This window comes from Pelodiscus sinensis, chromosome 10, assembly GCF_052426305.1.
Source record: "Pelodiscus sinensis isolate ZL-2025 chromosome 10, ASM5242630v1, whole genome shotgun sequence".
Lineage (NCBI taxonomy): Eukaryota > Metazoa > Chordata > Testudines > Trionychidae > Pelodiscus > Pelodiscus sinensis.
The window spans coordinates 54,469,460-54,492,869 of NC_143061.1; the positions used below are offsets into that span (position 1 = coordinate 54,469,460).

The 23,410-nt window shown below is 47.2% G+C and overlaps 1 pseudogene; it reads left to right on the forward strand.

Moving 5' to 3' along the window:
• Positions 1-4,173: 4,173 nt before the first annotated feature.
• LOC102459919 (alpha-1,4-N-acetylglucosaminyltransferase-like) lies at positions 4,174-14,657 on the forward strand (annotated as a pseudogene).
• The last annotated feature ends 8,753 nt before the right edge of the window (positions 14,658-23,410 follow it).

The following is a 23,410-nucleotide window of genomic DNA, read 5'->3' on the forward strand; positions in this document are numbered from 1 at the left end:
CTGCTTGCCGAAAAAGGACCCAGACAGGTGACTTAGTCATGTGACAAACGGTATTTTGAGAGTTACCTTCACACAAGGAGAACAATGGAATTCCCTCCAGTTGGGCAAGGGTATAAAAAGGGCCCCAGAGTTTCCTCCATTTGTCTTCACTCCAGCTCGTCATGTCAGAAGCAGTTTTGCCATGAATTGGGCCCAGGACTGATGCCCCCTCCTAGCACAGGATGTATTCCAGAGACTTATGAGACAGCAGACTTTCCATGTCGGCTATAAGCCTGCACCAGGAACTTTGCAACTGGCGTACGTATGTAACCTGATTACTTTAAACTTTACTCTCAACCTTTTCTTTCTTCCTTTCATTAATAAACCTTTCGATGTTAGATACTAAAGGATTGGGCCAGCCTGCGCTTTTGGATAAGATCTGAGGTAAAAGTTGACCTGGAAATGGGACTGCTGCTTTAGGATTGGAAGGATCTGTTCAGAGATTGTGGGATTGGTTTTCATAACCTCTCATCCGAGTGAGGTGCGGTGCTGGCTGTGACACAGGGAAAGCTGGAGTGTCTCAGGGGATTGCTCGTGTGACTTCTTGCTGGCCAGTGCGGCAAACAGAAGTGCTCTTTGTGACTGGTTCGGGGTCCTACAGTGGAAGTCCCCCCTCGTGGGTTATAAGCAGCCCTGGTCCTAAACACTTACCCTCTCGGCGGTGCCCCCAGAATCTGTTATAGTCACGCTTGGATCCACAGAACCAGGTCAGTGAAGCTTTGGATCAGGACCCCCACGTGCTTCTAAATTTGGACTTTGGGATTGAGAGTTTGGTTGGTTAAAGTGTAGCCACGTAGCTAAAGTGTAGCTTTATGCAAAGTCATGTGAACTCTGCCAGCCACCCTTTCTGAGAGCAGAAAGGACCTTTACCTTCTGGTAAAGCTGCACCAGCCAGAATATTGTGTCTAAAGCTGATTCCAAGGCAGAGATAGTCTGATTATTTTGTTTTATGTTTTAAAATTAGTATTGTCAAACATGTAAAATGGCATGATGATTAGGGTTTTTTTTAATTGTAATTAGATATTCCTGCTTAAATATTCATATTGTGTCTATGTACCAAAGAAATCAATTCTGGTTTGTGTGTGTGAATGAGGCATGTGTGTTACGAGATAAGCGTGAAGGCCAGCTACTCTAGGAAGGAGCGGAGGACATATGTAAAAGTGCCAGGAGATTCCTGTATGCCCCCACCGAACTGCGGATGATGGGCAGATAAAGATGAGGCAAGCACCTATCCATTGGGACAAGATAACTATGATACGAGAAGAACAACGTAAGCAAACAAGCACTCTTAAAAGCACAGTTAATTACAGCATGATGTAAAACTTACGAAGGAAAATGACTATGAGAAGGGACAACTTTGGCATGAAACTTTGGGCTATGTCCTGTCAAAGACAGGAGCATCGGTCTGGACTGCTAGAGCCCCCGCTTCTCCATCCGTGATCCATCCAGTTGGCGATGGACCACGCACTGCTAAATATAACATCAACTGGTGGGACAGTGTGCATGTGTATGTCTGAATGCGTGTAAGCCTATGCTAATTGCTTTGCCATGGTATTCTCAATAAACAGGGCATATTGCCTTTTACCCCATAAAGATCCCCTCCCTCCCCACAGCCGTACTTCTTGTAAGCATAACAAAAGAGCAGTTGCCATGAGTCAACAAGAATATGAGGATCTTAGAATAAAAGACCTGAGAGACCCATACCCAGAGAAAGCCGCAAAGTGTGAACTGCAATCTTTGCTAATGGACAGAGATGCTGCAGAAGAAATCTCAGAGTGCAGGAGATGTTGAAAAAAGCGGAGCTCTATTAGGAACAAAAACTTGCCGAGATTCATGTAAGGGAGAAGCAAAGGAGCGCTGAGCTGGAGAGAGGAGCTGCTGAAAGAGAGAAAGAAGTCCAGGCCAGGCGAATGGAGCGACCAGCAGCAGAGGAGAGACTCAGGGAAGCTGAGGAGGGAGTTGCCACACTGAACTCCAGATCAAGAGGGAAATGGGAAGAGGGACAGAGACGGTATCCGCTTGGGAGTCGTGTGTCACTGTGTTGCTCTGTGCTTTGATGATGACATGGTAGAAATGTGCAATCCGGCTGATGTCATGCATTCAGACTCCTTTGGGGCTGGTCTAACTCTCCTGTCCCCTGTGACTACCAGGGAGATTTTGGGAAGGGGGAGGAGGGAATTGACTTGGGGCAGTTGTCTGTGTCTAGCCAGTTTTACTGTGACCAATGGGAGAGTTTCTCTCAGTGTCTGCCTGAGGGAGAGAGCTGTGTGTCTGGCAGGAGGTTGCTGAAGGCCTGTGTCAGGCTCAGAGGCGAGGCTGGAATTCATTCAAGGACAGGAGGCACTCAGAGATCAGGACGATGTTTCTGTGCAGCAGATTCCAGTCCGGCTGAAGCCGTGACTGAGGAAAAGATCAAGTTTGTGGCGCTGCTGGACGGAGGCCTAGTAAAGCTTGTGGAAGAGAAACCTGCCCAGGAAGAACCCGATTTGTTGCAAATAGCTCTGTGGGATCAGCCCCGGTGTGTGGAGACCAGCTGGAGCCAGCCAGATGCTGGGACAGAGGGGAGACTGTCTCCAAGGGTTCATCTGCCTGGAGGGCAGAGTTTCTCTCCAGTGCTTTGGGTGGGGAAGGGGCCTCTCAGCTTGCTATAGCTGAGGATAATGCAGCTGTCCCATAGGTTAACTCTAGATTGTAGCCCTCGAAAGGTATTGAGCCAAGGATGACAAAAAGAACGGTACATGTGCACTTGCAATGGTTTTGTTCTTGTTGCTGGTGTCCACTTTTGTAACCAATGTGCTGCTGCTACCCAGAACTGTAAACCTGCCCAATGCGCATGATCTTTTGGAAAAATCCCAGAACATGTTCAGCGTGGTACATAATGACACACTGTACTGTAAAAGACCTACTAATACTTATATTTCCCAGTTGTTGGTGCCTGTAATTTGTGCTACATGAGCAGGAAAACTGAGGCACACCGCCATCTTTCTTTCATGGGAAAATGCCAAGAATTCTACACTATGGAGAATACGAATATCTACATTAACGTGGTGTTTATTTGGTTCCAGACATCGGCCAGAGCTTGTAGGGATAAATTAACTATTTTCTTTAGCTCTTGGCCGACTCACCTAAGACGTATAGAAATCATGCTGCAAAAGTAGATCAAATCCAATGTTGTTCTAAGCAATTATTGCCTTGGATTTGTCACAGTATTCAGTGAAAGGCGAAAGATTTATACGATTTGAAGAGAAACCGGAGTATTATGACTTATCATATTGTGTTTCTACTGTTAATGTGCTATTCTGCTATTCATGTGCATGTCAGAGTCTTGTATTTAGAGTGATAAATATTGGCCATGTTCTGACATTCCAAGTATTTGCTTCATAGAGCTATCAACAGGCTTCACTCGCCTATTGTAACAGGGTGACTAGTCAAGTGAAACAAAGTACTTGATTGGCAATGAACCTTAACTGTTGCCAATACACATTTGAGGAATGTTGCTGTAAACCTCAGCCTTTTCGTTCTTTCTTTAATAAACCTTTAGATGTTAGATTGCAAAGAACTGACACAGTGTGCTCTCCTGGATAAGATCTGAGGTATAAATTGACCTGGGAATGGAGCTAGTCCTTTGGGATTGGAAGAACCTATTCAAGGTTGGTACAATTAGTTTTCAGAACCTCTCATCCGTGTTGGGTGCGGTGCTGGTTGTGACACAGAGAGTGTCTGAGGGGTTTCTCATAGGACTTCCTGCTGGCCAGTGCGGCAAACAGAAGTGCTCTTTGTGACTGGTTCAGTCGCGTTTTAGTGTAAGTCCACCGCTCTTGGGCTGTAAGTAGCCCTGTTTCTAGCATTCACCCTCATTTCACCCTCTCAGCAAAATAAATAGAGGAGAAGTGGGGAGTAGAAAAAAGGAAGGGAGTGGGAAACAAGGAGCAGAGGTTATGATTTAAAAAAAATCTGATGTAAATTAAAAAACTGATTTTTAATATTTATTTTAAAAAATCATTTATTTGTATCCACCCTGGAAATAATCCAAAGCAATGACATCATTTGAAATCCTGTCTTGTATTTCAGCGGTAATGAAAGAATCACTGACTTTGTTTTTGTCAAGACTCATTTGTCCAAGGACAAGCAAGAATGTTAAAGGGGGTCAAAATAGGGCTCGGGTTCTTTTTTGTCTTCGTCCTGGCCTTTGTCTATAAACGTTCCCTGCCACGTGGCCACACCTTCTTTTGGACGCCGAGTCCTGAGCCGTTCCCGTCACAAAAGGATGATGTGAAACAGACCAGTGGCATCATCTTTGTGGAGACCGCAGACCGCTTGCACATTCCTCCGTTGGCTTCATATTCTGTGGAATCTGCTGCCAGGGCCTACCCCAACAGTCCCGTTTGTTTCTTCATAAAAGGGCTGAAAAATAACGTGTAACCCATCTTCTGGATAGGGCTGGCAGCAACCAGGGCCGGGTTTAATACCTAGCGGTCCATCCCACACAGAATCAGCTCACGCTCCCACCCAGTAGCCTGGGAAATTCACACATCTCTGGGCACCTCTGAGAATCAATGCTTCCCCACTCGCAAGCACAGAGTCTGAGTGTAGAAAAGAACTTTTAATGAAAGAGAGAGAAAGAAGTGACATGGCATTAACTTGGGAAAATACCATGAACAGAGTGTATAACTCCCTATGAGTAACCATCCCAGATCAAATGGATTGAGCAATGACCTTGGCCTCTCAGGTTCACTAGTCCAACAAGGTAAGGATTCCATTCACTTACCTAAACTTTCCCCGTATCCCACTTCAAATGCCCCACTTACAGCTCTATCCACTCAGTGCAGACCGAGACACATCACCCTGACGACTTCCTTCATAGAGCCTGTTGTGATGCCACCTGTGTGCTGCCTTGCTGCCCTCCGGTCGTTCCCACCAGCCGCTCTGCTGGCCACCTGCCGCTGCTCCTACCGGCTGCCCAATCCTACCTGAACCCACCAGCCGCTCTGCTGGCTGTGATAGGTCTGGCTCCAGGCCAAACCAAATCAGCTCTTAGTGATTTCAACTCTTTAGCCACCACCTAGGTTGGCAAAAGATTCCAGCTTCCACTGGACTAGCAAAAAGACTCCTCACGGAGTCTGCTTTAGGTCTAGCCTTAAAAACAAGGGGGAAAGAGGCAGGTTGAGCCAGTCTTACGCTCACACCTGGCAGGCATAAAGCAAGCTCTCTCCTCCCCCATTTCAGTGCACTCACTCTAGAAGGGGGGGGGGGGGCTTGTTCCTCGGAGACCTCTTACAATGATGGTGTCTCTCCTGCAAGCACTGGTGTCATATTTTACAGTTCCCACATTTAGGGGTAGCATGGTTTGTGACCTCCACAATGGCCCTGAATTAGTTACAATACATTACATTCCATTCCAACACTGATCTTCCCTCAGCCCTGGCTGAATTGGATTTACAAAGCCACACCTCAGATTCCTTCCCCCTCCTAGCATGAGCTGTATTTACATATCAACAGTTAACAGTTAATTATCTTGCAGGGCTAAACAGTTGGAGTGAGCATACCCACCCCCAGGACAGCTCTCTCCTTTTAGCTGGCTGATAGCAAGCAGTAATTCAGCCCCTGCTTACATACACATGGCGGGATTCAAATTCCACTTCCGCAGCCTGGGCTCTTCTATCTGCGATGGAGAATGTCTTCCTCTCCCGAAGGAAACTGTTTTCCAAGAGACACCTCTGTTCCCATGGTATCATAAAGTCAGAGGAAACATGAAAGGGGAAATATTTTTTAACAAGATTCAAAATAGAAGTGGAGGGAAATGAAGGTTTTGCACAATTTATTCAGGTTTTGAAGCTGTTATTTTGTTGCACAGAGTGTGGGTCCCTTTTCATGAAATTTTCCCATGCATTAAATATTCATTGAAATTGTAATGGGCATTGTCCATTTCCTGAGGGCAGGAGTTCTGGCAAATGGAGCATTTCCATCGTCATTTCAGTATTTATATTGTCTCAAAGTGGTGAATCGCCCCCTTTCCAGAAAGGCAAGAGGTCAATACAAACGTATTTCACACATCATGAATGTAAAGTGAAGATTTGCTGTTTGGGAAATATGATTTCAGCGCTTGGTGAAGATGTCCGGCAGTCACGGAAATGTCTGGGCACAAGATTTAGAAGCAAGAGAGAAATTCAGAGGTCAGTTTGGGTGGGGAGCTCTAGTCTTTACCAGCTCCTCTCAGAAGGATTGTTTTAAGAATCCTCCTAAATGTTAGGAGCTAGGATCTAAAGTTGGTAGGAAGCTTTCTCTTCTCATAACTTAAAAACAAGGTAAGACTTCAGTTGTGCCAGGAAATTGGGATGTTCCTAGAATGGGATTGCTCCTCACAAAACTGTACAGAAAAGGCCGGTGAAAGGAGACGCCAGGGGTGAGCTCCCTTCTCCCCATTGGGGACTGCCCCGTCTCTGAGCCCCCCCCCGGTGTACCTTTAGAGGGAGATAGCCTCCCCGATTCATAGGGGGACATTGCTGTCTGTGCAACTTGACCGATTTCCATAACGTGGAGGATATAAATTGTCAGAACATTTCCTTCCTGCATCTTCAGTGTTTCTACCCCATCCCCTACTTATCATGGAATCGGTACTTTGAGGTCTGGGAGAGAAGCCCCAACTTCAACAACTCCTATTCTATGCATCTATGCAAGTACGTGGACCAGGAACACAAGCCTATGATTGCAGGAAGTAACACCTTAGTGGAAAATCTCTTCAAAACACACTGCCCCACCACGTACAAGGCCCTTATTCAAGGCCCAGAAGGCAGTGGTCCATAGGCAACAAAACAAAACTGATTGACGGCATCTAGCAGAATGAGGTGACCCCAGCAGCCCTGACAGTCCTGGGACTAAATCAATTGTGCACAACATGAATCTCCTCTGAGTCAGTGACTCTCAGCCTTTTTCTGTCTGCAGGTGACTTGGTAGGAGAGAACCTCTCAGAATCCACCTCTTCTCCCAAGGTTCGCCAGGAGCGAATGAAATCAGTTGGCAAGCAAGGGTGTAAATACCATTGGGGATGACTTCATAAGTATGTCTGGTTTTAGGGAACATTTTCCAGAGCACCTAAGTGATCTAGGAGCCTGAGTCCTCATGTGAAAGGTCACATTGTCTGTGGGTTCCAAAGCTCCACTGGAAATAAGGGCGACTCAGGAACCAAAGGGCCAGATGTTCAACAGCGTTTAATGACAACAGATGTCCCATAGGGCTTTAGAAAATCCCATTGGGCATCTGTCCTCCCCTTCAGGTACCTGAATGCCTTTCAGAATTTGTTCCCCCAGCTGTTTCTAAGCAAGCACTTGGCTTGTGACAGTGAAAGCGTTACAAAAAAACCCTACAAGCAGCTAGGGTTGCCAGGTGTCTGGTATTGACCCTGACTGTCTGGTATTTTCACCTCTTGTCTGGTAAAAAAATTCAGAAAATACTGGACACCTAAAATGTCCGGTATTTTCTGTTTTTTTTCCCTGCCAGGAGGCCAAAATACTGGATACCTGGCAACCCTACAACACAATCAGCAACCGGGCCCAGGCCCTGGATCCCCCAGTCTTCTCGCCAGGAGCCCCAGGATGCTACCCCCACCCCTCCGCCACTTACCTCTTACTTGGTTCTGCAGAGGATTCTCTTCTGGCTGAAACAGAAAAACAAGATGGCCGTCAGCAAAAAAAGCCTCCTTTTAAAGGTGCCATGCTTAATAACTGCTGTCAGGGTCATTTTTTGTTTTACTCGACAACTTTGGTCTCCCACTTTTTTTTTCCACGGTGTTTTTTTTGGGGGAGGGTGGTTTTGTTATTTTTGGTTGAATCATCTGTTAACCATACAAGCAACTACACGCATGTCAATCAGTTTGTCAGAGGCCTGACCCCCCTCCCACCCCGGCATCTCTAGCAGGCCAGTACTCAGCGTCGGCCCTTCCAAGCCTTCCCTAAGGATGAACGGTCCCCTTAGATGATCCGGTTTCTGGATCAAGAAGCAGACCCCGAGCCAGTTTAAACTCGGCCTATTGACCCCAAAACCCTTCCTGTGCCTGTGGGTGCCGGGAGACTGAATTGTGAAGCAGGGTGGGGAGTCCCCCCAAGGGGCTGGGTTCGCTCTGGAGGACTTACACGTGAGTGACTCCCCACCCCACCCCCCACACACACTTTTATTAGCATCTGCAAGACTGAGCTCCCCGCCCGAAGCCGACAACAAAAGCAGGAATTCAGTCCAATCAGGTTTGCCCAGGCTCTTGCAGGAAATTGGCCTGTTACAGTGTTTTTACAGCTCAGAATTGTGTGTTATTGGCCTGCGCTAGCTCTGGAAACCCGGTGTGAGCAGGCAAAGAGCCAACAACCTCCAATCTAGTTGTTTCCCTGTCGACCGTGGGGCTGCTGCACCTCGTCATTTAACCATGTTGTTTCACAGACGCCAGATCCCTTCCCAGGCCTTTTGTGCCAGGGGCCCTGTCTGTGGCAGAGCCGGTCCCCTGCGGACAAGGAGCACCCCGTGGCCGGCCCCACAGCTCCAAGGGGTCACCATTGCAAGCAGGGTGAAGGCAGCGTGCCCCAAGGACGTTCTGGTGTGGGACAGGAGAGGCCATGTGCGCCCGTTGGTGTGGAACACATTGGTGCAGACTAAACGAACCCTTTGCTGTGGAGTGAAGTGCCATGTCGACAGGCCCTTGTCTCTGAGCCCCAGGCCAGGCCTTGATGACTGGACCCTCCTTCCATCCCAGGGCACCAAGTTGCGCCCTCCCCTGAGGGGAACAAACATCAGTCCATGGGTCTAGCTGTGCCAGGGCCCACACTGGGGTCTGGGAGAGGCTGAGGCTGGGCTACAGGCACACACAGGGGTTCCTCTGAGCCTGCTGGGACCCCCAGGCTGTGGGGTATGAGGTCCGTGTCCCTCTCTAGCTGAGGGAGAACGTGTGTCACAGACGCAGGCAGAAGGGAGGGCCCCGTGTTTGTCTCCCTGGGAACGGGTGTGTCTGGTTCTGGGTACGTCGCCCTGCCCACGGCCTCGCAGCCTGGGCCGACCCACTGGGGTGTGCGAGGTTGGCGCTAGCGCTCCCCACACAGCTGTGCACATGGCACTGCGGGGTTGTGACTTTGGCTGGGGCTGAGGCTGTGAAGCCCAGAGAGACGGGGCTGCAGCCCAGAGCCGGGCACACCCCACTCCTCACCCTCCACGGGGCCGGCATGGGAGGGGGCTGGTAGGGCTTTTTATGGAGGAAATATAAAACTGAAACCTTGAAACTACCTGAATCATTGCCTTAGGGAGACGGGGCGGAGGGGGAATGTGGCTTCCTGTGCACCACAGCCCATTGCTCTTCAAGCTCCAAGGTCACCTCTGCGCCTGTTTGAGTCAAGGTGAAGAGCTGAAAACACAGTTTATTTGGAGGCCACAGGACAGAATGCTGATCAGCCCATGGCACTGAAAGGAGACATGGAGATAGAATGACATGGATACTCCCCAACCCTGGGCACCCCCAGGCTCCCCAAGTCTCCTGTAGGCACACGTTGTAGATGCTGATTTTCCACATCCCTGGAACAGATATTTTACATGTGGTCCCCCAAAAGCCAAAGGTCTGGGGCTATTTGGACCCCCTAAGATGACATGTGCACTCCCCTTTTAGATAAACGTCTGCCCTCTGATTAATTAAAATCAGGCTTAGCTCTGATTTTAACCTTTGGCTGTGGTTTTCCTTAAGGGACTTCAGCTCTCTTAAAAAAACTGGGTGAAATATTTTGAACATTTTTTTTTCTTTTTTTCCCCCTGAAATGTGAAAAAGTGGGTGAACTGAAACATTTGACAAATGTACCCAGAATTCACCAGAGTGTGTTGGTTGGGGAAACCAAACTCCAAGAAGATCAACATGCTTTGCTCCCAACATGATTGAAACAACGGGCTGGGATGCAGAACAACTTTTCCTTTCCCAATTTATTTCAAAGTTAGTGTTAAAGAAGGTTTTAAAAAATCCCGGGACAGTGAACGAGATGTTTCCTGGACAGCGAATTTCATTTCAACATTCTTTGTTCACTAACTGTACTTTAAAATAAATAACCTGGCAGAGGCTGAATTTGCACTCATAGGCCAGAGCTTCCAGGGTCCTCTCCGGAGAATTCTGATGCAGTTTAAGAAAATAAGAACAGACATTCTAGAGCAGACCGTGTAGCCCACAGCCCTGTCTTCCGACCGTCATGGGGTGTCTACCCACACAGGACTGGTAGCCTTTCTAAAAAGGCCAGAGGTTGATACAAATGTTGAATCTGAAAAATTTCAGTGAGCATGAATGTAAATTGAGGATTTATAGTTGGGGAAACACGACTCTCTTGCTTGGTGAAGGTGTCTGACAGTCACGAAAATGTCTGGGCACAAGATTTAGAAGCAAGAGAGAAACTGAGAGGTCAGTTTAGGCAGTGAGTTCCAATCTTTACCCGCTCCTCTCAGAAGGGTTGTTTTGAGAGTTCACTCCCCTTTGAGTTCTTGTTTTGGCCTGTTTGAAAACACAGGCTGGCATCCTCTTTAACGTTAAGAGCTAGGATCGCTAAAGTTGGTAGAAAGCTTTCTCTTCTCATAACTTAAAGGAAGGTCAGGGTGTGGTTGTGCTAGGAATACAGGATGTGCCTGGAATGGGATTGTGTCTCAGGAAACCACATAGAAAAGAGAATCACCAAGGATGTGCAAGGAGCTGCCAGGGGGCGAGCTCCCCATCCCTGTTGGGAACTTTCCCCGCCCTGTGTCTCCCACCCATCAGGCGCTCTTTAAGAAAGGCAGGGAGCTGAAGCTCCTTCCCTCCCAATTCATAGGGGGACATTGCTGGCTGTTCCCCTTTGTCAGGGAGCGAGGGGGAAGTGCACAGTTGGCTGCATTCCTCACTCTGTCTGGGGAGTACAAAGTACAGATGACTGTGGACCTGCCCCAGCCATTGGACATGAGCCCGTCCCCCAGTTGTGCCCGCGGAAACTGAATCGGCCATGGAGAGACACTTCTCACCTGGTCCCAAGCTGCTACTGTGAGAGAGGGCTGGGGTAGTCCTCCCTCCCTGGGGCAGCCTGCATCCTGAACCCCTCCTCTCCATCCCGAAGCAATGATTTCAAGGAGGAACAACAAAAATGAATCAAGTTAAGGCCCCGAGCAAGGCTGGGTAAATCGTTAAGTTTGTTTGTAAATGAAATCTGAGAGTCTGGAGATTAAATCAGCAGCTGGGTGTACTATTGCTACACCCGCCCTCCCTGCCCCCTATCACCCGAGACCTGAATTCTCTCGCTTTTTATGCTCTGCAAAGATTGCCAGGAGGGGCCCATTCCAAAGCTCTCGAATTCAATGAGAATCTCTCAGTGGATTCACACGGGCTTTGGGTTCGACAGTGACTGTGTTATTTGAGATGGGGGGCTGTTTGGGGAAGCAAGAGCTAATGATTCATGATAATGAAGGGTAACAAGGATGAAGGGGAACTGCATAAAACAGTCAAGTTAAACTGTAATAAGACACTGACAGCAGATGGCATTCACCCAAGAGTTCTGAAGCAACTCAGCTATGCAGACGCAGAACTACTAACTTTAGTGCCAGTGGGGTGTCCGTGTTAGTCTGCATTTTCAAAAACAAGGAGGAGTGCTGTGGCACCTTAAAGATGAACAAATACATTTGGGCATAAGACGATCCATGACGAAGTGGGTCTTTGCCCACAAAAGCCTATGCCGTGTTAGTGTTTAACTGTTAGGCTGTGTCTACACTGCACCCCTTTTCCGGAAAAGGGATGCAGATTAGACACTTCGGAATTGCAAATCCGCAGGGGATTTAAATATCCCCGCGGCATTTGCATTTACATGGCTGCTGCTTTTTTCCGGCTTGGGAATAAACCGGAGAAAAGCGCCAGTCTAGATGCGATTCTCCGGAAAATAAGCCCTTTTCCGGAGGATTTCTTAAAAGTAGGAATAAGAAATCCTCCGGAAAAGGGCTTATTTTCTGGAGAATCGCGTCTAGACTGGTGCTTTTCTCCGGCTTATCCCTAAGCCGGAAAAAAGCGGCAGCCATGTAAATGCAAATGCCGCGGGGGATATTTAAATCCCCGCGGATTTGCAATGCCAACTTGTCACATTAGCATCCCTTTTCCGGAAAGGGATGCCAGTGTAGACGTAGCCTTAGTGTTTAAGGTGCCACAGGACTCTTCACTGTACTTTGCAACCTATCCTTTAATTCAATTTTTGGAGGATAGCTAATGTGACACCAGTTTTTAGAAAGGGCTCCAGAGATGGTCCCAGCAATTTCAGGCCAATAAACCTGACTTCAGTACCCGGCTGTCTGGTGGAAATTATAGTGAAGGACCATATTTCCAGACATGTAGACGAACATAATTAATTGGGGACGAGTCAACATAGTTTTTGTAAAGGGAAATGCCTCACCAATCTACTAGAATACTTTCTGTGGGCAAACAATCATGTGAACGAGGGTGATCCAGTGGATATAGTGTACTTAGATTTTCAGAAAGCCTTTGACAAGGTCCCTTACCAAAAGCTCTTATGCAAAGTTAGCGGTCATGGGGTAAAAGGGAAGGTCTTCTCACGGACTGGTAACTGGTTAAAAGATAGGATTTAATAGGTAGGAATAAGTGGTCAGTTTTCAGAATAGAGAGAGGTAAATATCGGTGTCCCCCAAAAGTCTGTTCTGGGATCCATCCTATTCAAACAAGTCATAACTGATCTGAAAAACCAGGGCCAACAGTGAGGTGGCAAAGTCAGCAGATGATAGAAGACTGCTCAAGATCGTTAAGCTCCAGGAAAATGGTGAAGAGCTCCAAAAGGGTCTATCAAACCTGGGTGACTGAGCAACAAAATGGCAGATGAAATTTAATGTTGGGAAATGCAAAGTAAACCACCTTGCAAAACTTAATCTCAAACTATACAAGTAAAATCATGGGAGCAAAATTAGCTCTTACCACTCAGGAACGAGATCTTGGAGTTATTGTGGATAGTCCTCTGACAACGTCTGCTCAGTGTGCAGCAGCAGTCAAAAAAGCAAACATAATCTTGGGATTAATTAGGAAAGTGATAGATAGAAAGATAGAAAATACATAAATCCATGCTGTGCCCACATCCTGAATATGGCATGCCGGTGTGGTTGCCTCATCCCACAAAAGATATACTGGAATTGGAAAATGTTCAGAAAAGTGCAACAGAAACAATAATGGGTAGGGAACAGATTGTGCGTGAGAAGAAACTGGGACTTCTCATCTTGGGGAGGAGATATGATTGAGGTCAGTAACATTAAGTAGCAGTAAGGAAGTGATATTTACTCCTTATTACACAAGAAGGGGTCACCAAATGAAAACAGGCAGCAGGTTGAAACAAAAAAGAAAGTATTTCTTCACACAGGGCATAGTCAACCTGTGTTTTTGGCCAGAGGATGTTGTGAAGGCCAGGACTATAACAGGGTTCAAAAAGGAACTAGATAAAATCATGGAAATTAAGTTCATCAATGGCTATTGGCCAGTAGGGGCAGGAATAGTGTCCCTACATTCTGTCGACCAGAAGCTGGGAATGGGTGACAGGGGAGGGATCACTTGACGGTTCAGCGTTCTGTTCACTCCCTGTGGAGCACCTGGCATTAGTCACTCTCTGACTAATACTCTCTGACAGGATACTGAGCTAGATACCGAGTGTTACCCACTAAGATCTTTCTTATGTTATTATGATTCAGATTCTCAGTATTTTGTATTGGTTGGATGTTTCTAACCAATTGTGCCTTGGACACACTCGTACAATAACACCAAACGAAAGCTACATCTGTTCTTGCCTTTTTCCAGCACTGTGTCACACCCGAACAAGAAATACGTCCATTAATTGAGGAAGGGATTACAGTTAGAACAGACACTGCTGAGAGTTTTCTACAGGACATAGCTAACAGAAGCAGGTGTTGAGATATTTCGAAGTGGTATCAATTGCATCTCCAAGATCCTTTTCCAACTCTTCAGGTAAATCCAGCGCAGGAAAGGTACTGGAGGCACATTAGCGCCGACGGTATGAGACTTTCACTCATCTGGAAAAATGGTGGGATCTACATGGACACTGATGTCATCTCCATCAGGCCTATTTCACTAGAAGACTTCCTGATAGCTGAGGATTTCCAGTTAGCCGGCAATGCAATTTTTGGCTTTTCTCGCCATCACAAGTTCACATGGGATTGCATGGGGGATTTTGTTCAAAACTACAGAGGAGACATTTGGGGCCACCAAGGTCCCAGCTTATTGACAAGGAGGCTCAAGGCATTGTGCCCTGTAACCAATTTCCATAAAGTGGAGGATATAAACGGTCAGAACATTTCCTACTTACATCCTCAGCGTTACGACCTATTGCCTGCGGAGAAAGGAATCGGTACTTCCAAGTCTAGGAGAAAAGCTTCGACTTCAGCAACTCCTATTCTCTGCATCTGTGGAACTACATGAACCGAGAACACAAGCCTGTGGTTGCAGGAAATAACACCTTAGTGGAAAAACTCTTCAAAACATACTGTCCCACCACGTACAAAGTCCTTATTCAAGGCCCAGAGGCAGTGGTCCATAGGTAACAAAACAAGACTGAACAACTATCGAGACATATGTTGGGAAGCTAACACAGCGGGGCACAGGCTATCCAATAAGTTTCTGGACTGCAATGGAGACAACTTTCTGTTTCAGAAGGTTGAAAAAGCTACCAGAGGAGAAGCTGTTCTGGATTTGGTTTTAACAAATAGGGAGGAACTAGTTGAAAACTTGAAAGTGGAAGACAGTATAGGGGACAGTGATCATGAAGTAATAGAGTTCATGATCTTAAGGAAAGGTAGAAGGGAGACCAGCACAATTGAAGTAATGGATTTCAGGAAGGCAGATTTTGATAAGCTCAGAGAACTTGTAGGTAAGGTCCCATGGGAAGCAAGACATGGGAACTTGTAGGTAGGGTCCCATGGGAAAAACAACTGAGGAGAGTTGGAAGTATTTCAAAGGGACATTGTTAAGGGCCCAAAAGCAAACAATTCAGCTGTGTAGGAAAGATAGAAAATATGGCAAAAGACCAGCTTGGCTTAACAAGGAGATCTTGCATGATCTCAAAATAAAAAAGGAGTCATATAAAAAATGGAAACTAGGACAAATAACAAAGGATGAATATAGGCAAGCAACACGGGAATGCAAGGGCAAGATTAGAAAGGCAAAGGCACAAAATGAGATCAAACTAGCTACAGGCATAAAGGGAAACAAGAAGACCTTTCATAAATACATTAAAAGCAAGAGGAAGACCAAGGACAGGGTAGGCCCACTGCTTAGTGAAGAGGGAGAAGCAGTAACAGGAAACTTGGAAATGGCAGAGATGCTCAATGACTTCTTTGTTTCGGTCTTCACCGAGAAGTATGGAGGTGTGCCTAACATAGTGAATACAAGCAGAGAGAGGGTAAGTTTAGAAGATAGGATACACACAGAACAAGTTAAAAATCACTTAGGAAAGTTAGATGTCAGCAAGTCACCAGGTCCTGACGAAATGCATCCCAGGCTACTCAAGAAGCTGATAGAGGAGGTATCTGAGCCTTTAGCTACGATTTTTGAAAAATCATGGCAGACAGGGGAGATTCCAGAAGACTGGAAAAGGGCAAATATTGTGCCCATCTATAAAAAGGGGAATAAGAACAGCCCAGGAAACTACAGACGTCTGTCCCAGGGAAGATAATGGAGCAGGTAATTAAGGAAATCATATGCAAACACTTGGAAGATAATAAAGTGATAGAGAATAGCCAGCATGGGTTTGTGAAGAACAAGTCATGCCAAACTAATCTGATAGCTTTCTTTGATAGGATAACGAGCCTTGTGGATAAGGGAGAAGCGGTGGATGTCATATACCTAGACGTTAGTAAGGCATTTGATACGGTCTCGCATGATATTCTTATTGATAAACTAGGCAAATATAACTTAGATAGGGCCACGATAAGGTGGGTGCATAATTGGCTGGATAACCGTAGTCAGAGAGTTGTTGTTAACGGTTCTAAATCCTGCTGGAAAGGGATAACAAGTGGAGTTCCTCAAGGGTCTGTTTTGGGACCCGTACTGTTCAATATCTTCATCTATGATGTAGATATTGGGATAGAGAGTACGCTTATTAAGTTTGCAGATGATACCAAACTGGGTGGGGTTGCAACTTCTTTGGAGGATATGGACATAATTCAAAATGACCTTAGCAAGTTAGAGAAGTGGTCAGAGGTAAACAGGATGAGGTTTAATAAAGAGAAATGCAAAGTGCTCCACTTAGGAAGGAACAATCAGTTCCATACATACAAGATGGGAAGCGACTGTCTAGGAAGGAGCATGGCGGAAAGGGATCTAGGGATCATAGTGGACCACAAGTTGAATATGAGTCAACAGTGTGATGCTGTTGCAAAAAAAGCAAATATGATTCTAGGTTGTATCAACAGGTGTGTTGTAAGCAAAACTCGTGAAGTCATTCTGCCGCTCTACTCTGCACTAGTTAGGCCTCTGCTGGAGTACTGTGTCCAGTTCTGGGCGCCACATTTCAAGAAAGATGTGGAGAAATTGGAAAGGGTACAGAGAAGAGCGACAAGAATGATTAAAGGTTTAGAGAACATGACCTATGAAGCCAGGCTTCATGAACTGGGCTTGTTTAGTTTGGAAAAAAGAAGATTAAGGGGGGACATTATAGTGGTTTTCAAATATCTAAAAGGGTGTCACAAGGAGGAAGGAGAAAATTTGTTCCTCTTGGTTTCTGAGGACAGGACAAGGAGTAATGGGCTTAAAGTGCAGCAGGGGAGGTTTAGATTGGACATTAGGAAAAAATTCCTAACTGTCAGGGTGGTCAAATATTGGAATAAATTGCCAAGGGAGGTGGTGGAATCTCCCTCTCTGGAGATATTTAAGAACAGGTTAGATAGACATCTGTCAGGGATGGTGTAGACGGAGCTTGGTCCTGCCTTGAGGGCGGGGGGCTGGACTCGATGACCTCTCGAGGTCCCTTCCAGTCCTATTATTCTATGATTCTATGACGGCATCTAGCAGAACAAGGTGACTCTTCCAGCCCTCATGGTCCTGGTACTTAAATAAATTGTGCACAATACGGATCTCCTAAGGCAGTGACTCTCAGCCTTTTTCTCTCTTCAGGTGACTTTGTAGGACAGAACCTCTCAGAATTCACCTCTTCTCCCCAGATTCCTGAGGACCTTGTAAATTTAGTAGGAAAGCAAGAGTGTAAATACCATTGGGGATGACTTGATAAGTATGTCTTGTCCTTTAGGGGACGTTTCCCAAAGCACCTAAGAGATCTAGGAGCCTGTGTCCTATTGTGAAAAGTCACATTGGCTTTGGGTTCCAAAGCTCCACTGAAAATCAGGCCTTTGATGCCTATAGACTCTCATAAATGCACATGAAGAACTCTGCCCTCCTTCACCAGCTGCAAGATGGGGGCCAGCTGAAGGCCAGGGTTGGCCCATGGAGCCCTGCTCGCCCCAGACAAACTTGAGGCAAGGCCCAGCCCATGCAGGCCCCCCTCCCCTCTCAGAGGAGCCGCTGACAGGAAAGCGAAACTCTGTCCCCCCGGGAGGAGTCGTCAGTACAGCATTGTCACCCTCGTAAGCCCCGTAATCTTTTCCAGATCCCTCCTCTGAGTTCTGCATCCTCTACCTCCTGCCCTGACTCCTGCTCCCCCACCTTCCAACCCTGAGCCCCCCCAATCAGACCCTGTGCCCTGAATCCACCCTTCCTGCCCTCACTCTATCACCTTCTGCCCTGAGCTGCCCCCACAAACCTTCCAGCCCCCTGCCCACACATCTTAACCCCTACCCCTTACCAAGAGTCCCCCATATCTCTGCTCTGACTCCAGCCCCGCAACCTTATACTCCTGCCCTAACGCCCCACACCAAACCCTGTGCCCTCTCCCCCTACCTCCTGCCTTTGCTGCAGCACCCTTCAACCCCTGCCCTGGGCCCCCTGCCCTCACTCCTGTACCTCCACCCCTTTTTATTCTAGCAAAAGACAAAACTTGCAAATATTGTCCACCAAAAAACGATATTTGATGTTTTAATCACTTTCCTTCTGATATTAATACAAACTTCCTTTTCCCCTTCATTTTTGAAGAATTCTATCATTTAAATAAAGCATGTCCATTTCCCTTTTATTTTGTAACCTCTCCCCCCTCCACTCCCACCCCTCGAAATTACCTCTTAAAGATCCAGATATGCTCATAAATCTGTAATCCCAACATGCATAATGTCTCCTCTTGAAGATTTCTCTTTAACCATGAAGCTTAGGAATGTTTGAAGAAAACGGAGAGCATCATGTAGTAACAGGACTGCAGGAGCTGGGGATTTATGGACCCAGAGCTTCCCTCGCCCCCAAAACAACCACCCCCCCAACACAAATTGACAACAAGACGGAGACAGCCTTATTCCCTCCCCCACTCCTCAGTACTGGGGGGGGGGGGGTGCTTGCCCCTCCTGGATCCCCAGTCCAAGCCTCCCACACAGGCTGAGCACTCAGCGCTCCCTCCCCCCGATCACTCCCTCAGCCCCAGACCTGCCTCTCTTCTTTCTCCAGCGGCAGTGTCCACTTGCGGAGCTCAAACCAGCTGAGAGGGAAGATGCCCGGGCTTCTTCCCTCTCAGCTGTTCCGTGGCATTTAAGAACACCACGCATGCACTCCCTCGGCCCCACACAGTGCCCCGGCCAGTGCCGGGGAATTTAAAGTGCCGGTGCCATGCTCAGGCTGTGGCGCACCGGCGCCCTGCGTATCCGCCACCAGCCAGCCCTTCAGCGGATGGCCCATTGGGCCAGTTCGCCCCTGCCTCAGCACACAGCCAGCCAGCCAGCCCCCACCTCCCATCCTCCCCTGCTTCCACGGGACTCATCACGATGGGGGCAGTTTACATGGTCTGGCTCCCCAGGTGTTGGTCTCACTAGACACACTCTGTGTATTTACATCCAGTCCCTCTGTGAGGCCTGCTTGAGAATCTCCATGAACTCTCTCTCCTGGCCCGGCCCTTCCAGTAATGGCTCCCCAAGCCCCACTCGTGCACTGGCGCACACAATAGTCTGCCCAAGGGCCTGAGCATGTGTCTAGTGAGACGAGCGTCCGGGGAGCCAGGCCGTGTAAACTGCCCCCATCGTGACGAGTCCCATGGAAGCTTTTGGTCTGAGGTAAAACGGGACCCAGCGATGCAGCCAACATGTTTCCATCGGCAGCGGGAGTTCTGAAGCCAAGGCCGAGTGCTGATTGGCCTCTGCCCTGCCCAGGGAGTAGCCAGGACTGAGGGGCACGGCTGGTGAGTTCTGTAGGTTTTCTTTCAGGGCGCAGGGATGACATATGCCGGACTCAAAAGCAGGGGAGCCGAGAGCCTCGCTGGGAGCCTAGGCAAGGTGTGTGTTTGTGGGGGGGAGCAGCCAGCTCCATGCTCCGGGAAGTGGTGGGGCCTCAGACAGAAGAGGAGGGGCCAACACAGCTGGCCCCCACCACCACCTGGGATAGCGGCACCCCCCCTGCCTCCAGCGCTGGCTGAAGTGTGCCCCACCCCTGCCGGCCCTGAGCGTGGTGTGATGCTCCGGCGGCCACATCAATGCGGGTATTTGCACTGACACTGGTGCTGTGGTTAAACGAGGCCTGCACTCCCTGAGGAAAGGCTGCTCTCTGCTCCGTGTGGCAGACAGGAGACACTCAGGGAACCAGTCACAGCGCCCTGGTTCATTAGCCCACGTCCCCACAGCCCTGTCCCCGGTGTAGGCTGGAGCTAGGGAAAGCCTCCAGGGACTACCTGCCAGCTGGAGACAGCCAGGGAGCAGTGTGTGCCTGTCACATACCCTGTCAGCCCTCCCCTCCCTGGACCTGAAATCTCCATCAAGAAACGTCAAGAGTCACCAAAAAGGGGTGGCAGGCACATGAACACCGCGAGAGGAATCTGGTATAAATGTTTGTGGGGATCAGGGCTTCATAGTTGTTCCAGCCGCCTCCTTTCTGGCCTCTCCCCATCGGTACATGACATGAGCCGGGAAATCCATGTTTGCATCTCCTGCCCGGCAGGTAATTCCTGTTCTCTGCAGTGAAACAAGAGCACTTGTGTTTTAACAGCTCCATCCTTTTAGCTTAATTCTCACATCACTCCAACCCGACAGCCTCCAGCGCCTGCTGCAAGCCACAGCCAGCAGCTACCGGCCCTGCCCTGCCCCACGAACAATACAACGGCAGCCCAGAGAGCTACAAAGAGCAGTCACTCCCCAAAATTACACGATTGACTTCAAAATCAAGAGGTTTTTTTTTTTTTAAATCATAAAAAATGTTGGTTCTGCTTTCTTTGCTTTCTGGTTCCTCACCCTCCGAGTTCTCTTGCACTTGATTTCAAGTTTTTCTCTGCAGCCCCAAGGGCGAACACTTCCTTTCTCCGAAAGTAAAATGGAGCGCACTGTGAAGAGCTTCAAAAGGATCTCACAAAATGAGGTGATTGGTCAACAAAATGGCAGATGAATTTGAATGTTGATAAATGCAGAGTAATGCCCATTGGAGAACATCATCCCAACTATACGTATAAAACGAGGGGACTAAATTAACTGTGACCACTCAAGAGAGCGATCTCATGGTGACTGTGGATAGGTCTCTGAAAACATCCAGGACACGACTAAAGTGCAAATGAAGCGCAGATTTAAATATCCCGTGTTTCTTTTGCATATTCGTGTTCGAGCGCTTTTTCGAAAAAGGGTTTTTCTAAAGTGAAAGTGCAGTCCAGCAACCCCTTTTTCAAAAGAACCTGTACTCCTGAAAAAACGAGTAGGGGTTCTTTCGAAAAAGGGGTTTGTTTTGAAAGAGCCACATCTAAACTGCACTTTTACTTTTGAAAAACCCTTTTTCGAAAAAGTGCTCGGATGTGAATATGGAAATGAAGCGCCGATTGCTCTCCAAGGCAACACGTATTTCCACTGGGCTCGATGGAAAATAAAAGTGGTTTTATTAAGCACAAACAATAGGATTGAAGTGGTTGCAAGTGAAAACAGGCAGAGCAAAGTGAATTACAAATTTAAAATAACAAAACCCGCACAGGAAGTTCTAACACACACTCAGGCTTACTGTAACCTCACCCTAAAACTGTTCTTATTTGGGCTAACCCTGCAAGCCAGGGAAGATCATTTTTCTCTTGGGAGTCACATGCCAGCCAAACACTCAGGGACAGCAGCTTAATTTTCTATTATCTGAAAACTTTGGTACAACACAATGTGCCATGTTCTTCCCGATCTCTTATGAGTGTGTAAAACAGCATCAGTCTCAGTACCAATTCTTAAGGTGGATCCTGATATTTTCTTCTCCCCACTCTGAAAACAGACCATTTATTCCTACCTTTTGTTTCCTATCTTTTGACCAGGTACCAATCCAGAAGAAGCCCTTCCCTTTTATCCCATGACAGCTCACTGCGCTTAAGAGCCTTTGGTGAGGGATCTTGTCAGAGGCTTTCTTAAAATCTAAGTACCCTATCACTACCAGGTCATCCTGGTCCACATGGTGGTTGATCCCCTTCAAAGAATTCTAATAGATTGGTGTGACAGGATTTCCCTTTAAATAAAGTCATGCTGACTCTTCCCCAGCTTGTTATGTCCTTCTATCTCTGATAATCAATGTGCAGTACTTGGTACTTTGTATTCTGATCTGATTAATTCATTAATAAGACACATTACCAGATAAACCAATGCAGGTGTAGCTCCTTGCTGTAGAAGTGCAATGTACTCAGTTTATCCACAGGCTTAGTGAGTATTATAGATGGTTACTGCAGATTTTCCCCTTCAGACACCTCAAATCCGCAATTGCCAAACAATTGCCCTCTTGCCAGACACTGGAATGGAGTCCAGGCAGGTCTCGCTTTCTCTCTTACAGCCTTACCCTTAAGATAACACAAGTGGACTCTTTGGCACAGACTGCTGTTCACGAAGCTCTGGCAGGCTCGTGAGCATTGGCAGAACTGTCAGTAATGGAGATGCACTAGAAACATGCAATCAAGTGAGCCACGCAGAGGGAGCACACCTAGAACACTGCTCAGTCCAGACATGGGGCCAAATTCTGACTCCTTCATGCAGCAACTTCTGATCCACTGAGGTTGTGCACTAAGGGTGAGTTTAGCCTATGCGTTTATTTTTCATTTTATGCAGCCAAGAGAAAACAGAGGACAAATGGATAATAACTCTGCTCCCACAGGGACTGCACAGTCAAGTAGATGATGTTCGTTCTAATTTTACCAATGCTCTGCAGTGAGAATCTACATAGAAAAATACATGAACCACTTCCTGAAAGGTGCGAGCGACTGTTGTCTCTTTGGCTCCCTCGTATGGAGTCCCCCAGACAAGACAGCCAGTTGTTCTTTTTTCTGGGTCTTTTTCCTTCTCTTTTCCAAATACACAGCACCTTAGCTCAGTAGAGTCCTTTGCTTGCACGCAGCCTGCTGCTCCAGTTTCTCCAGGCAGTTTCTCCTCCCTGTTATGATCTGCGGCCCTTTTCATTGCCGTTAAGTTGAGCAGAAAATACCTCTGGTTTCAGAACTGGAAACTCCAAGGCTTCAACCAGCGGACAGTTGACAAGCCTTTTTCCTAAACTGCTGCCAATGTCAGAAAGATTAATTCCAACTCAGTTCTGTGATTTGTTTTAACTTTTGTTTCCCCCATTTTGCAATGTGCGGTCAATCGAATAACAAATAATCACGGTGTATTGATTTCAATCAAGGATTTAAATCTCCAAAAAAAATTGATTTAAATCACGTTACCCAAAAAATCAGCTCAGACTGACTGTGCTTAAAGTGCACTTAATTTTGGTACACTAATGAGTCCAGTGGCAGCTAAGAGACAGCTTTATTAGGGCATAAGCTTTCATGGGGGAAAACCCACTTCATCAGGTGAACTGGAGTGGAAGTTACAGAGGGAGGGGGATATATAAGGACAACAAAGGAAAGAAGTGACTTGTGTTAATGAAGCTAATCATCTCAGGGTGGAAGAGGTTCATTCACAGCAGTTGATGTGGAGATGTGGCTATCAAGAGAGGGGAAACTGCCTTTGTAGTGCACTAACCAGTTAAGGCAAAATGCAGGACAATGTAGCACTTTAAAGACTAACAAGATGGTTTATTAGATGATGAGCTTTCGTGGGCCAGACCCACTTCCTCATATCAAATAGTGGAAGAAAGTAGTCACAACCATATATACCAAAGGATACAATTTAAAAAAATGAACAAATATGAAAAGGACAAATCACATTGCAGAACAGAAGGGGGATGCGGGGGGGTGGGAAGAGGGAGGAAGGAAGGTAAGTGTCTGTGAATTGCTGATATTAAAGGTAGGGAGAGTGGGATGTTTGTGAGTTAATGGTATTAGAGGTGATA